This window comes from Monodon monoceros, unplaced genomic scaffold (genome assembly GCF_005190385.1).
Source record: "Monodon monoceros isolate NGI ecotype Baffin Bay Population unplaced genomic scaffold, NGI_Narwhal_1 Super_Scaffold_21, whole genome shotgun sequence".
Lineage (NCBI taxonomy): Eukaryota > Metazoa > Chordata > Mammalia > Artiodactyla > Monodontidae > Monodon > Monodon monoceros.
In genome coordinates, this window is record NW_021703778.1 from 96,819,765 (window position 1) to 96,832,778 (window position 13,014).

The 13,014-nt window shown below is 42.3% G+C and overlaps 1 non-coding gene across 1 annotated transcript; it reads left to right on the plus strand.

Annotated features, from left to right (window-relative positions):
• The first annotated feature begins 11,118 nt into the window (after positions 1-11,118).
• TRNAE-UUC lies at positions 11,119-11,190 on the plus strand. Its single transcript has one exon. It is a non-coding gene; the product is annotated as a tRNA-Glu (tRNA).
• The last annotated feature ends 1,824 nt before the right edge of the window (positions 11,191-13,014 follow it).

The window sequence follows — 13,014 nt, forward strand, 5'->3', positions numbered from 1 at the left end:
TTTTTTTTTTTTTATTATTTTTCTGCCTTGCCATTTTCAATATGTTAGATCATCCTCTGAGGCTCCAAGGTGGCTGGCACAGTTCCAGGTGCTGGATGCCAACAGCAACACAGAGTACCAAGACTGCACATCAGGCTCTCAGGAAAGAGTGGTTGAAGAGGGAAGCTATTAAGTGATGCTACTAAGAAAACATCTCCTTATACTGCAAGAAGAAAGTGATGCTTCCTCCTAAAAAGCATTTCAATCATTTCTTGAGTCCATTGCACATACAGACTGAACTGGGCCAAGTGCACCCAGACACAGTGCACTTGGGTTGAGAGAGACAGGCTACCATGAGCAAGCAGGGAGCTGGTGTTCCCCTGAGCCAAACCTCAGTGAGTACTGTCCTGAAAGCTAATTGTGACTCAGCATAGGATGACAACTGATAACTTTGAAATAAGGGCTATCCCAATGCAAGAAGCATCCTGCTGCAGTTGGCTTGGGCCAGGGGCATTGTGGGCCCAGAGACACAGAGATGATCAAAGTTGATTACCAGTTCCCTAGTGGATTGTGTGATAGACTATCACTTGGGACCTCAGACAGGAGGTATGTTAGGAGTGTGCCTCCTGCCAGTTCTCAAAAATCCTATTGTTACCTTCATAACTGAGCAATCAAAACACCTCATGGTTTGTTATTTGACGTATCTGGACTAGGTGAGGTCTATTTCTGGCTCAAATTGATTCTAAGAATCAAAATGAGCACAATTTAAGAATTCTGTCCTATGGAGGCTCATTTCTGAATTACAAAAGCACTTGGTTCACTGTAAGCCCCCATGCAAATAGTAGCCTTGTTATTAGGAAGCATGTTGAATGAGTTCTTGACATGCACTTTGGAGGACAAGAAAATGCACACGAAAAAGGGGGGGGGGATGGGAATTCCCTGGCGGCCCAGTGGTTACAACTCCGAGCTCTCACTGCCAAGTTCTTGGGTTTGATTCCCTGGTCGGAGAACTAAGATCTCACAAGCTGGGCAGCCCGGCCCCCGCCCCGCGCCCCCACAAAAAATATATATATGTGTATATATATACACACACACATATACATATAAAGTGGGGTGGGGATTAAAAATAAAAAGAAAGTAAATGTGTAATAATTTAAATAATAGGCAACAAAAAAATCTAAGAGAACATCTCTGGTGTCAGTTTTCTTGCAGATTATTTCTGTTTTTCTGTGGCATCAGAGATGTGGTAGAACTGATGGGTTCTCATTTTATGATGCATTAATCACAGTGTAATGGAGTATCAGGGCAAAAACAGTCAGAAGGCATCTCACACTGCAGCCTCTGGAACAGCTCTATCGTCTAGTAGTTTGGAGTTTCAAGTTTTAAGGCAGGAGATGACAGTAAAAGTGTACCCAGTTAATATTTCATCTGCAAGTGTTACAGAGTGGTGAGAAAGAAGTGCTATGTTGAAGAGCAAAGTTTTCAAAAACAGAACAGCTCAACCTACAAAATGATATTGGAAAGAAGCTGCAGAGGAGTATGTGAAGGCCAAGGACCTAAAAAGGAAAAGCAGACATGGGGGAATGGGGCTGGAGAGGCAACAAACATTTATGGGCATGCAGCTGCTCTGCTAAGTGCTTTCACATGTCAAAACATTTAATCAGGAAGGTATCATTTCAAGGCCATATCAAACAACATTTAGACTTATAAAACAGAATTTATGTTACAGGCTAAAAGCAATATCAAGTTCTGGAGGAAGAGACACAATGTCTGCCCAAGAGACAGATGTGGGAAGAACATAGCAATAGTTTGTCTCGGAATGACCCATAATAACCAATCACTGGCCAAGGTTATCAGGAAAGCAGTAGATACGCTGTGGTCAGAAGGAAAGACTTATTTGGGGCCTTATTAAACAGCAGGTGTTGTGGGATCTGCAGCATTTCTTTCTCCTGGTTTCAAGTTACTAGTGGAGGAGGCTATAGCTTCTTATTCCATCTGTTCCTCTCTCTCCTCTCCAAGAAAGGAGGAATAGCTCATATAATTGATGAGCTTGGGAGAAGCTAAAAGTACCCATCTCAGCCCCTTTCTCCTTCCTCTTTGGGAATCTGCCACCCCTCAGAGAACACACATCCCTCCATGGTACCCACAGGGGAGACTTGGAGACCTGGTACCACCATGACCGACGGGAGCGAAATCTGAATCAGGGATGCACTTTGGGGAATTCATTGTTGCTGCACTCAAAACCCATGTCCTCCAAGTCCAACCAACCCTGTAGCAGAAATGCAGGCAATATTTTTATTACTACCTGCCTGACTCCTACATCTATGTCTCAATTGTCTCTAAACCCAAGGGGACTGGGAGGGATTTCTGACCATTTCTGACTGTCCTCAAACCCCAATATCCAGAACTGAGGAAGAAGAACCAGAATCAATTTTTTTTTTTCTTTTTTTTGCGGTACGCGGGCCTCGCACTCACTGTTGTGGCCTCTCCCGTTGCGGAGCACAGGCTCCGGATGCGCAGGCTCAGTGGCCATGGCTCGCGGGCCCAGCTGCTCCGCGGCATGTGGGATCTTCCCAGACCGGGATACGAACCCGTGTCCCCTGCATTGGCAGGCGGACTCTCAACCACTGCGCCATCAGGGAAGCCCCAGAATCAAAAATTTTAAGCATACAATCAAATGTAGTAGGCTTTAACTTATTTTACTAAATAAAATTCTGATTCTATTGCCTTGGCATTCAAGGCCCTCTATGATCTGAAGCTATAAGCAGATAGGGTAGGGGGTCCGTAGAGAAGGAGAACCAAGCATGGCTTTCTTGACATAAGAGAAGCCACTTTTGGCCTAAGCCATCTTGTGATCTAAGTCTGGCCACAATGCTTGGCCTCGAGTAGGTCTCTTGAATAATGATATTAAGGGAACAAGAGGACAAACTGTTATCAGGCAAGAGAAGTAACAATAGCAAAGATAATAAATCAGGTGTAAAGACCCCCAGTTCTGTTTCAACGGTAAAGACTAGGCTGAAGGACTGTCTTGAGTTGTTTTGCAGAATTTAAACCCCTCTCAGGAGTTCAACCAACAGACCAACTGTAACTTAAGGGATGATGATGTTTACCTTTTCTGACTCCTGACTTCTGTCAACTGAAGCTTGGACTCTTTTGACCGCCCAAGCCCCTTTGTGAATATGCATGTACCTTTAGCATAAAACGTCCCCACTTTTGCTGTTCAGTGAGACACTGCTTTGGGAAGGATCCCCGGTGCTCTCCTCACCTGCCGCAAGTAATAATAAATCCCTCCTTCTCCTGGTCTTTGGCTTGGTTGTGTCTTTTGGCTTGACAGGCACCAAGAGGTGAACCCAGTTTTTTGGGTAACAATGCCAATATATCCTTGCATGTGATCTAACACTACGTCCCCATATGCACACCACCATCTGACAGCATCAGGCAGAAGCACGCCCAGCACCTTTCTGTCTCTGTGCCTTCCCTCAAGGTGTTCCCTCCAAATGGAAAGCCCTTTTGCCCATTTTTTCATGTCTATATCTGACCCATTCTTCAAGGACTAGCCCAAATTTCACCAAATCCATAGGTGCTTCTGTAGCAGGTTCTATTTAGAGGTTCCCTACCTGATAGTCACCCCCACTTTCTTCTTTTTCCACAGAATCCCAATTTTATTTTTTATTTTTATTTTTTAGTTTGTAGGTGGCTATACACTTCAGAGGAGGCAGCATCTCTGACTACCTGAACCAAACTAGGTAGTGCCATTCCCCTTGCCAATGACTGATTTAGGAGTGAATGTGTGACTCGGTTTTGGACATGAGCCATTTAGAAAGAAACTGTCAAGGCTGGGAAAATACTTTCCACCTGAGTCGCCATACTCTGGAAATATTGTGTCAAAACTCTTCCAACACTGGAAGTTTCTCTTTTAGCAGCATTTTAACCTTCCTCCTTTTTCTCTCTGTAAGACTGCTACCACCATTTCTCCTTTCCTTTTTTTTTTTTTGTATCCTTAGTGACATTCCGTTTTATTCTTCCTTACCCTTTCTTGACTTTTTCTCATAACCTTGACTCGACTTTGTTTTACCTACCCAGCTACCCCTCACCAATTAAGTGTATTCCAGTGAATTCTCTCCCAGAAATGTCTGTTTTGGTTTGTGAATCCTTTTGCTCGACTCTCCTGCTTGAGAGATTTCTATATATCACACGTTCATATGTTCCACCTCTTGGATACCTTTTATTTCCTTCCTGTTACAGAAGAAAGGTGCTGCTGTCTTCAAACAGGATTCACTTAGCTATTCCAGACCTCTATCTTTCACTTTACATATAACAATGTCTAATCTTTCTTGCATACAAATTATATCAATTCACCTACTTACTCCCTTTTTAATGTAAAGTACAAATGGCCAAACTACAATAAATAAATAATGTTCAATCTTGTTTAATATCCTGATTCTAAAAATTTGTTTTCATGGGTCACTTCATTACTTCTATTCCTTCTGCTACCGACCCTCCTGATTGGATACTCCAACAAGCGTCCTTCTGCCCAGTGTTGCTCGGGCCAATAGAACAAGACTGAATTCAGTGCAGAAGCAAAGGAAAGCTTTATTTTTCGATCAAAGAATGGAGAAGTGCAAGCTTGAGCTCTAGAGGACACGCTCTTCCCGACAGGCCATGGGTGGGGCTTCTTTATAGAATTCTGCTCTGCAGGGAGGGGGTGGAGTCCTTGCGGTCCTGCACATGCGTGTTGCTCACAGCTCCGCCGCCGCCATCTTGAATCACAGTGTCCAGCACAGCTTCTGAGCAAGGGCTGCTGAGCTGAAGTGTCTGTGCAGGGTTTTCGCGCGAGGAACGAGGAACTCCGGTCTGAAGTGAAACGTACAAGGCCTCTGCATGCCACCCGCTGTGACGGTAGACTCAGCGTAAAGGAAAAAAAAAAAGGTTAGACTTTATTTTTTTTACCCAGGTTCCACTTTTATTTCTCAGGAATTGTTAATGGGCTCTGCCGGTGACATTTTCACTTTTGCCCAAGGTTATGTTTCAAAATTTGTTCTAAAACCAACTTCCTGGTCTCAGTAGGAATGGCTCCCAAATCTTAAGAACCGGAAATCGTTTTCTCCTTCAGATTTCCTTATGGGTTGCGTGTGGAGGTGTTTCTTTCTAATGCACATGGCAATCCTATGTTCATGGAAGTGGGAGAATGAATAGATTTATTAGTATCCGTAATTTACCAGGTTTCCCGTGTCCTTCTCCCCCTCCCCTGCTAGGACTAGGTAAAGGAGAATACACAAGCTTTCTTTTTCTAAGAGAGAGAATATTTAGAGATGGGGAGCCCCTGGTAAAAGCTGGAGAAAGGGGCTAGGACTTAGCTGAGAAGCTAAGGTGATGCATAGAATAAAAGTCTGGGTGAGAAGGAGAGAAGACCTGGAGAAAAAATTAAAGGGGAGGAGGAATGGGGCGGGGTGTGGGGAAGAGAGAGAGAGATTTGTGTTCAAGAGGCTCCAGAACATCCTCCCTCAGGGGAAAACTAGGGAGGGAACGAACAGCTTTTGAGAAGTTCCTGGGAAGAAATTGCTGGTAGAGTAAAACTCCTGGTACTATCTTTTCATCAGCCTCACTTAATATTAAAAGCAAATGGCGCGGGCTTCCCTGGTGGTGCAGTGGTTGGGGGTCCGCCTGCCAATGTAGGGGACACGGGTTCGTGCCCCGGTCCGGGAAGATCCCACATGCCGCGGAGCGGCTGGGCCCGTGAACCATGGCCGCTGAGCCTGCGCGTCCGGAGCCTGTGCTCCACAACGGGAGAGGCCACAGCAGTGAGAGGCACGCGTACCGCAAAAAAAAAAAAAAAAAAAAAAAAATGGCGAGGCTTCCGTGGTGGTGCAGTGGTTAAGAATTCGCCTGCCAATGCATGGGACATGGGTTCGAGCCCTGGTCTGGGAAGATCCCACATGCCACGCAGCGACTAAGCCCACGTGACACAACTACTGAAGCCGGCATGCCTGAACCCCGTGCTTCGTAACAAGAGAAGCCACCGCAATGAGAAGCCCGTGCACCACAATGAAGAGTAGCCCCCACTCACCACAACTAGAGAAAAGCCTGCACGTAGCAGCGAAGACCCAGTGCAGCCAAAACAAATAAAATAATAAATAAATTTATAATAAATAAATAAACCAATGGAGATCTAATCGGAGCAGAAAGAATTGGCCCCCCAAAGCCTACATTTCTATGAATGTGTGAGACTTAGATTCATTATTTTTAACAATGAACCTTGACCTTAATGTGTAATGTGCCTTCAGGTGTTTGCTGAAGTCATCATGGCTGACTCAATGTTAAAAATATTATTTCTTCCATCTTTAACTCATCCCTTTGATGTGTTTGATTTAAAATGAGTGGTGTATACTAACACAGGAAAGCATATATATGATTTATGAAGGAAATATAAGTATACTTGGAGGCAGGTGCTCAATTTTTTTTATTGATGGGGTTCATAGTCAAAATTGTTTAAAGGCCACTCCTTTATATTCTACACTAGTCGTGGGTCCAGTCTCCACTGTGTGGCCAGGGCTTCCCAGGCCCTTTGCTCTCTGAAAAAGAGGTGGCATGAGGACATTAGATAATTAAGAGGCAGTGAAACATGAAGTGAATCTTCCCTGACCCTCCTATTTAAAATAGTAACCCATGCCCTTCTCTATGCCTCTCCTAACTTGATTTCTCTCTACAGTGGTTATCACTTATCATATCCTATTAAATTCCCTTATTCCATTTATAGCTATCCCCCTCCTTACTAGACTGTAAGCTCTTTGAAGGCAGATTTTTTTTCTGTTTTGTTATTTCCCATATCCCTGTGCCTGGAACATTGCCTGGCACGTAGTAGACCCTCAATTCATGTTGGTTGAATGAAAAGGATAAATACCCATTCATCTCTGAGAAGCAGTTCCAAGAACACTCAGTCTGGTAGATTTGGTAGCAGTTTTAAGCCACTGAGTCTTCAGCAGCATTGGTCTTATGTTCGTAAAGTGGCCAAGACGGGAATTCTTCTCTGGCATGTTTCCATCTCTGTTGTCCACATTCTTATACTGCTTCCCCGCTGCCAAGAAGGGATGCCACGTCCCCCCTCCCTGCTCCCACAGTTCGGGTACTCATTGTGCTGTACTTCATCTCTCCTCCCTGTCCCCTGATTCACACACACTTTAGGTTTCTGTTTCGAATATCATTTCTAAATGAATTGGTGTGCTGCACTGGGCCATGGCTGACTGTTGATCGGGTACCTACTTGCATCACAACTCGTAACTGATGAAGCAGTGCCTCAGCTAGGGAGCCTCACTCTAATGGGAGCATTTCAGGAGGGTGCAGAATCCAGAGCAGAGAGATTTTTGGTATTTTAGGGTTTCTTCAAATCACCCTCTCTGGGCAGCTGCCTTGGTGTCAGCCTTCACCCTCAGAGGTGTACGGACTCCCTTGTGGCTGCTTTTTGGGTTTCCGGGAATTGCTGAGTTGAGAAACGGGCTGATGTTGATGATCAGTAGGCACTGCATGGGTGCTACTTTCCCTCCAGCAAGTCTTTCAGTGAAGGACCTGAGTCTGAGGTTTCAGATTTTTTGTGCTCTGGGTGGCTGGTGTCAACAGAGGCAGAGAAAGAGGCTCTTGCTGTGTTTCCTTCTGCTCTAGTTGGTACTGAGTGTTGCTGACACTAACCAGGACTGAACATGGTGCTCCCTAACTTGAATCTTAGGTGGGGAAGGCATTTGAAATCTCCACATGCCTGAAAACCAGAGACTTGTTTTTCTGGCACATTCTTGGTTTGGAGATAAAGCAACAGATGTTTTGGTTTTGCCTCTTTCCTTTCTGTTCGTGGCTCCAAACATGGGTGATACTAAGTGTGACAGGTTTCAGGTTTTTATTTACAGCAGTGGAAAACCGTTTGCAGGTCTTTGCAGAGTTCTGGGCCTCGGAGGCTGTCTTTCTACAGCCTCAGCTTAAAATCCTGAAGGCTGGGAGTGCAAGAAGCTTGAAGGTTCTAGAAGTTAGGAGTTGCATTCCAAGGGTGGGAGAGAGCATGAGGAATCTGGTGGAACTTCCTCATCCCTTTCACTAAGGCAAGATACATAATGGCTTAGCTGGAAATGTGGGGTTTATAATTACAAAAATCTTTACATCATCATAGTAGAAGGCCTCTTGTCTGACATCATTAAAACTGCTAGCAAGACTGAAAAACTATTAAATCGGGGAACAATATGATGCCTATCTTAAACATTTTATTTTAGGTCATGTAAATATACATATTCATTTACCAATCATTTGATGTAGAGCCAAAGCCTTTTACTTTGAGACGGACCTACTGAGTATAGTTCTGTATTATCTTTCTTAAATAAATCACATCTATAATGCATTTTCCTTAATTTACAAATTATTATTTCTCAAGTGGAAAAATAAATTTAAAACACTTGCAAAGCACTCTAAGTACATCTTCCTTCTGGATTTTAAAAAATTCTTCCTACCTCCCCCATCACCACACACACTGCCCCATCTGTAATATTTGCTTTTTCTGCACCTAATTGATGACATTTTAAAAATAAAAATATATTGGGTTATTCCAAAGCGTTCAACTATATTTTTATAGAATCAATAACTCCATTTAAAATTCCTTTTTAAAAACAACGAGGTATAATTGGCAAACAATAAACTGCACATATTTAAATGGTACAATGTGATAAGTTTTAATATATGTATATAACTGTGAAACCATCACCAAAATCAAGATGATCACCCCAAAAGTTTCCTCGTGCCCCTCTGTAATTTCTCCATTCTGTTCCTCCCAAACCATCACCCTCTCCCTTTCCCCGCAACCACTGATCTGCTTCTTATCACTATGGGTTAGTTTGCATCTCCTAGAGTTGTACAGAAATCAAATCACACAGTATGCACTCTTTTTTGACTGGCTTCTTTCACTTGGCATAATTATTTTGTGATTTACAATGTATCAACAGTTAATTCCTTTTTATTGCTTAGTATTCCATTTTGTGGACATACTACAATTTGTTCATTCACCTACTGAGCATTTGAGTTGTGTCTTAGTTCATTTAGGATGCTTTAACAAGATATCAGAGACTGGGCAACTTATAAACCATAGAAGTTTATTTCTCACATATCTGGAGGCTGGGTAGTCCAAGATCAAGGCACCAGCATGGTGAAATCTGTTGAGAGTCCTCTTGCTGGTTCATAGCCAGTGCCTTCTTGCTGTTTCCTCACACGGTGGGAGGGTCTCTGTGGGGTCTCTTTTGTAAAAACACTAATCCCATTCATGAAGGCTCCATCCTCATGACCCTAAGAACATCTCAAAGGCTGCACCTCCTAATACGTCATCTTTCAGGGTTAGGATTTCAACATCTGAGTTTGGGGGGAGCACAAACATTCTGACTATAGCAGATTTTTCCCACTTGTTGGCTATTACAAATAAAGCTGCTATGAATATTCATGATCAAGTATTTGTATAAAGATCTGCTTTCATTTCTCTTGGGTAAATACCTAGGAATAGAATGACTAGATCATATGGTAAAAATATACTTAACCTTTTAAAAAAACTGCCAAACTGTTTTCCAAAATGAATGTACTATTTTACATTGCCCCCAGCAATGTATGAGGGTTCTAGTTCTTCCACATCTTCATCAATGCTTGGTATGGTCAGGCTTTTTTTTTTTTTTTTTTTTTTTTTTGCGGTACGCGGGCCTCTCACTGTTGTGTCCTCTCCCGTTGCGGAGCACAGGCTCAGGACGCGCAGGCTCCGTGACCATGGCTCACGGGCCCAGCCGCTCCGCGGCATGTGGGATCTTCCCGGACCGGGGCACGAACCCGTGTCCCCTGCATCGGCAGGTGGACTCTCAACCATTGCGCCACCAGGGAAGCCCGGTCAGTCTTTTTAATTTGGGCTATTTTAATAGGTGTGCAGTAATATCTCATTGGATTTTAATTTGCATTTCTGTAATGTCTAATGATGTTGAGCATGTTTTCATGCTGTTATTTGCCGTCTATATATGTCTCGGTGAAGTGTCTATTAAAGCCTTTTGCCCATTTGTAATTGGGCTGTTTGTTTTCTTAGTATTAAGTTTTGAGAGCTCTTTGTATATTCTGCATATAAGTCCTTCATCAGATGTATGATTTGTAAATATTTTCTCTCAGTCTGTGGCTTGTATTTTTTTAATTGAAATTTTTATTAAAATAATTATAGATACACATGCAGTTATAAGAAATAATATGGAGAGATTTTCCCCTAATGATAGGATTTTACAAAAGTATAATATAATATCACAACCAGGGCAGAAATCTTGATACAATCCACCCATTTTATTCATATTTCCCCAGTTTTGCTTGTACTTATTTGTGTATATGTGTTTGTATATGTGTGTATGTGTGCATTAAATTCTACACAATTTTATCATTTGTGTAGAATCCTGTATCTGCCACCCGTCAAGATATTAAACAATTTCAACACCACAGTGATCCCTCAGGTTGCCCTTTTAGAACACACCCACCTCCTTCTAGCAACGCCACCCCCATCTGTAATCCCTGGCAATCATCAATCTGTTCTCCATTTCTAAAATTTTGTCATTTCAAAAATGTTCTACAAATGGATCATACAGTTTGTAACCTTTTGGGATTTGCTTTTTTTCACTCAGTATAATTCTCTGAAGATTTATTCAATCATTATGTGTTTCAGTAGTTCATTATTTTATTGCTTTGTAATATTTCATGGTTTATGTGTAGAGTAGTTTCCCCTATCCATTGGGGATATATTCCAAGACCCCCCAGTGGGTGCTTGAAAGAGCAGATAGTACTGAACACTATATATACTATGTTTTTTCTATAGATACATACCTATGATAAAGTTTAATTTATAAATTACAGCATCACTACTCTTGTACTTTGGGGCCATTATTAACTAAAGGTTACTTGGACACAAGCACTGTGACACCATGACAGTAGATCTGGTAACTGAGTCTACAACTAAGTGACTAAAGGACGGGTAGTATATACAGCATGGATACGCTGGACAAAGGGTGATTCACATCCGGGACAGAATGGAGCAGGATGGAGTGAGATTTCATCCCCCTACTCAGAAAAGGCATGCAATTTAAAACATGAATTGTTGGGAATTCCCTGGTGGTCCAGTGGTTAGGACTCAGCGCTTTCACTGCCGTGGCCCAGGTTCAATCCCTGGTCAGGGAACTAAGATCCTGCAAGCCGTGTGGCAATTGATCAATCGTGAGTTGTTTACTTTTGGATTTTTCCATTTAATATTTTTGGACCACAGTTGACCATGGAAAGCAAAACCATGGCTAATAAGGGACTACTGTACTATAATTTGTTTAACCATTCACCTGTTGAAAGACATTTGAGCTGATTCTAGTTTGGGGCAATTACAAATAAAGTTGCTATGAACGTTCATGTATAAGTTTTTGTGTGACCATAAGTTTCCAGTGTTCTGGAATAAATACCCAAGAGCACAGTCGCTAGGTCACGTGGCAATTGCATATTTAGCTTTATAAGAAAATTTCAAGCTGTTTTCCAGAGTGGCTGTACCATTTTAGATTCCCATTAGCAATGTATGAAGGATCCATTTTCTCTGCATCCTTAACAGTATTAGGTGTTATCACTATTTTTTAAATTTTAACTCTTGTGATAGGTGTGTATTGATATCTCATTGTGGTTTTAATTTGCATTTCCACGACAGCTAGTAATGTTGAACATCTTTTCATGTGTTTGTCATCTGTGTATCAACTGCAATGAAATATCTGTTCATATCTTTAGCCCATTTTCTAACTGTATTGTTTGATTTTTTTACTGTTGAATTTTGAGACTTATTTATATATTCTAGATACTAGTCCTTTGTTGGCTCTGTGGGTTACAAATATTTTTTCCCAGCTTGTCTTTTTATCCTCTTCACATGGGCTTCCACAGAGCAAAAGTTTTCCATTTTGATGAGGTTCAGCTTATCAATTTTTCCTTTTATGGATTGTGGTTTTGGTGTCAGGTCTAATAACTCTTTGCCTAGCCCTAGACCCTGAAGATTTTCTCCTATGTTTTATTCTAAAAATTTCATATTGTTACATTTTACATTTAAGTATGATCGATTTTGAGTTAACTTTCATATAAGTTGTGAGATTTAGGTTGAGGTTTATATGTCAGTCCTCCAAATGCCTCCTGTGCTCTTTGCATGCAGAATCACTTGTGGTTCCCTGGCAGGAGATATTCTCCCACAGCTCTTCCCCAGGCCTATGTGCACACTTCCTCCTCCTTTCTTCTCACCAAGCAGGTTCCTTGTCCACTGAGACTCTACTCACTCTACCTGCACTCAGGATCCTACTCCTCTTGCCTCCACAAGAACTTTGCCTTTTTAGTTGTCTCCCCCTCTCTTTCACTGCTAACTTCTCTCTTTTTCCTGGACCATTCCTATCACCGTACAAACATGCTTTTATATTGCCCTTTAAAATAATAATCCTTCTTTAACTCCATATCCTCCTCTATCTATCTGCCCTATATCACTGTATCTTGCATAAACAAACTTACTGAAAAGAGTGATCTGTACCCTCGCTACTCAGGTTGAAGTTTGTGGACCAGCAACATTGGCATCACAGGGGGCTCCAGTTGTGAGAAATGCAAGATCTCAGGCCCCAACCCTCAAACACTATTCTAGATGTTTCTGTGAAGGCATTTTTTAGATGAGATTAACATTTAAATCAGTAGACTTTTTGTGTGGGAGGGGCTGCGCCACGCAGCCTGTGGGATCTTAGTTCCCCATCCAGGGATCGAACCCACGTCCCCTGCATTGGAAGCACAGAGTCTTAACTGCTGGACCTCCAGAGAAGTCCCTAAATCAATAGACTTTAAACTTAGTCGATTAACTTCCATAATGTGGGTGGGTCTCATCCAGTCAGTTGAAAGCCTAAATAGAAAAAGAGGACCTCCCTGGAAGAAGAGGGAATTCTGCAAGCAGATGACCTTTAGCCTCTAACTACAACTCTTCCCTGGGTCTCCAGCTTGCTAGCTTGT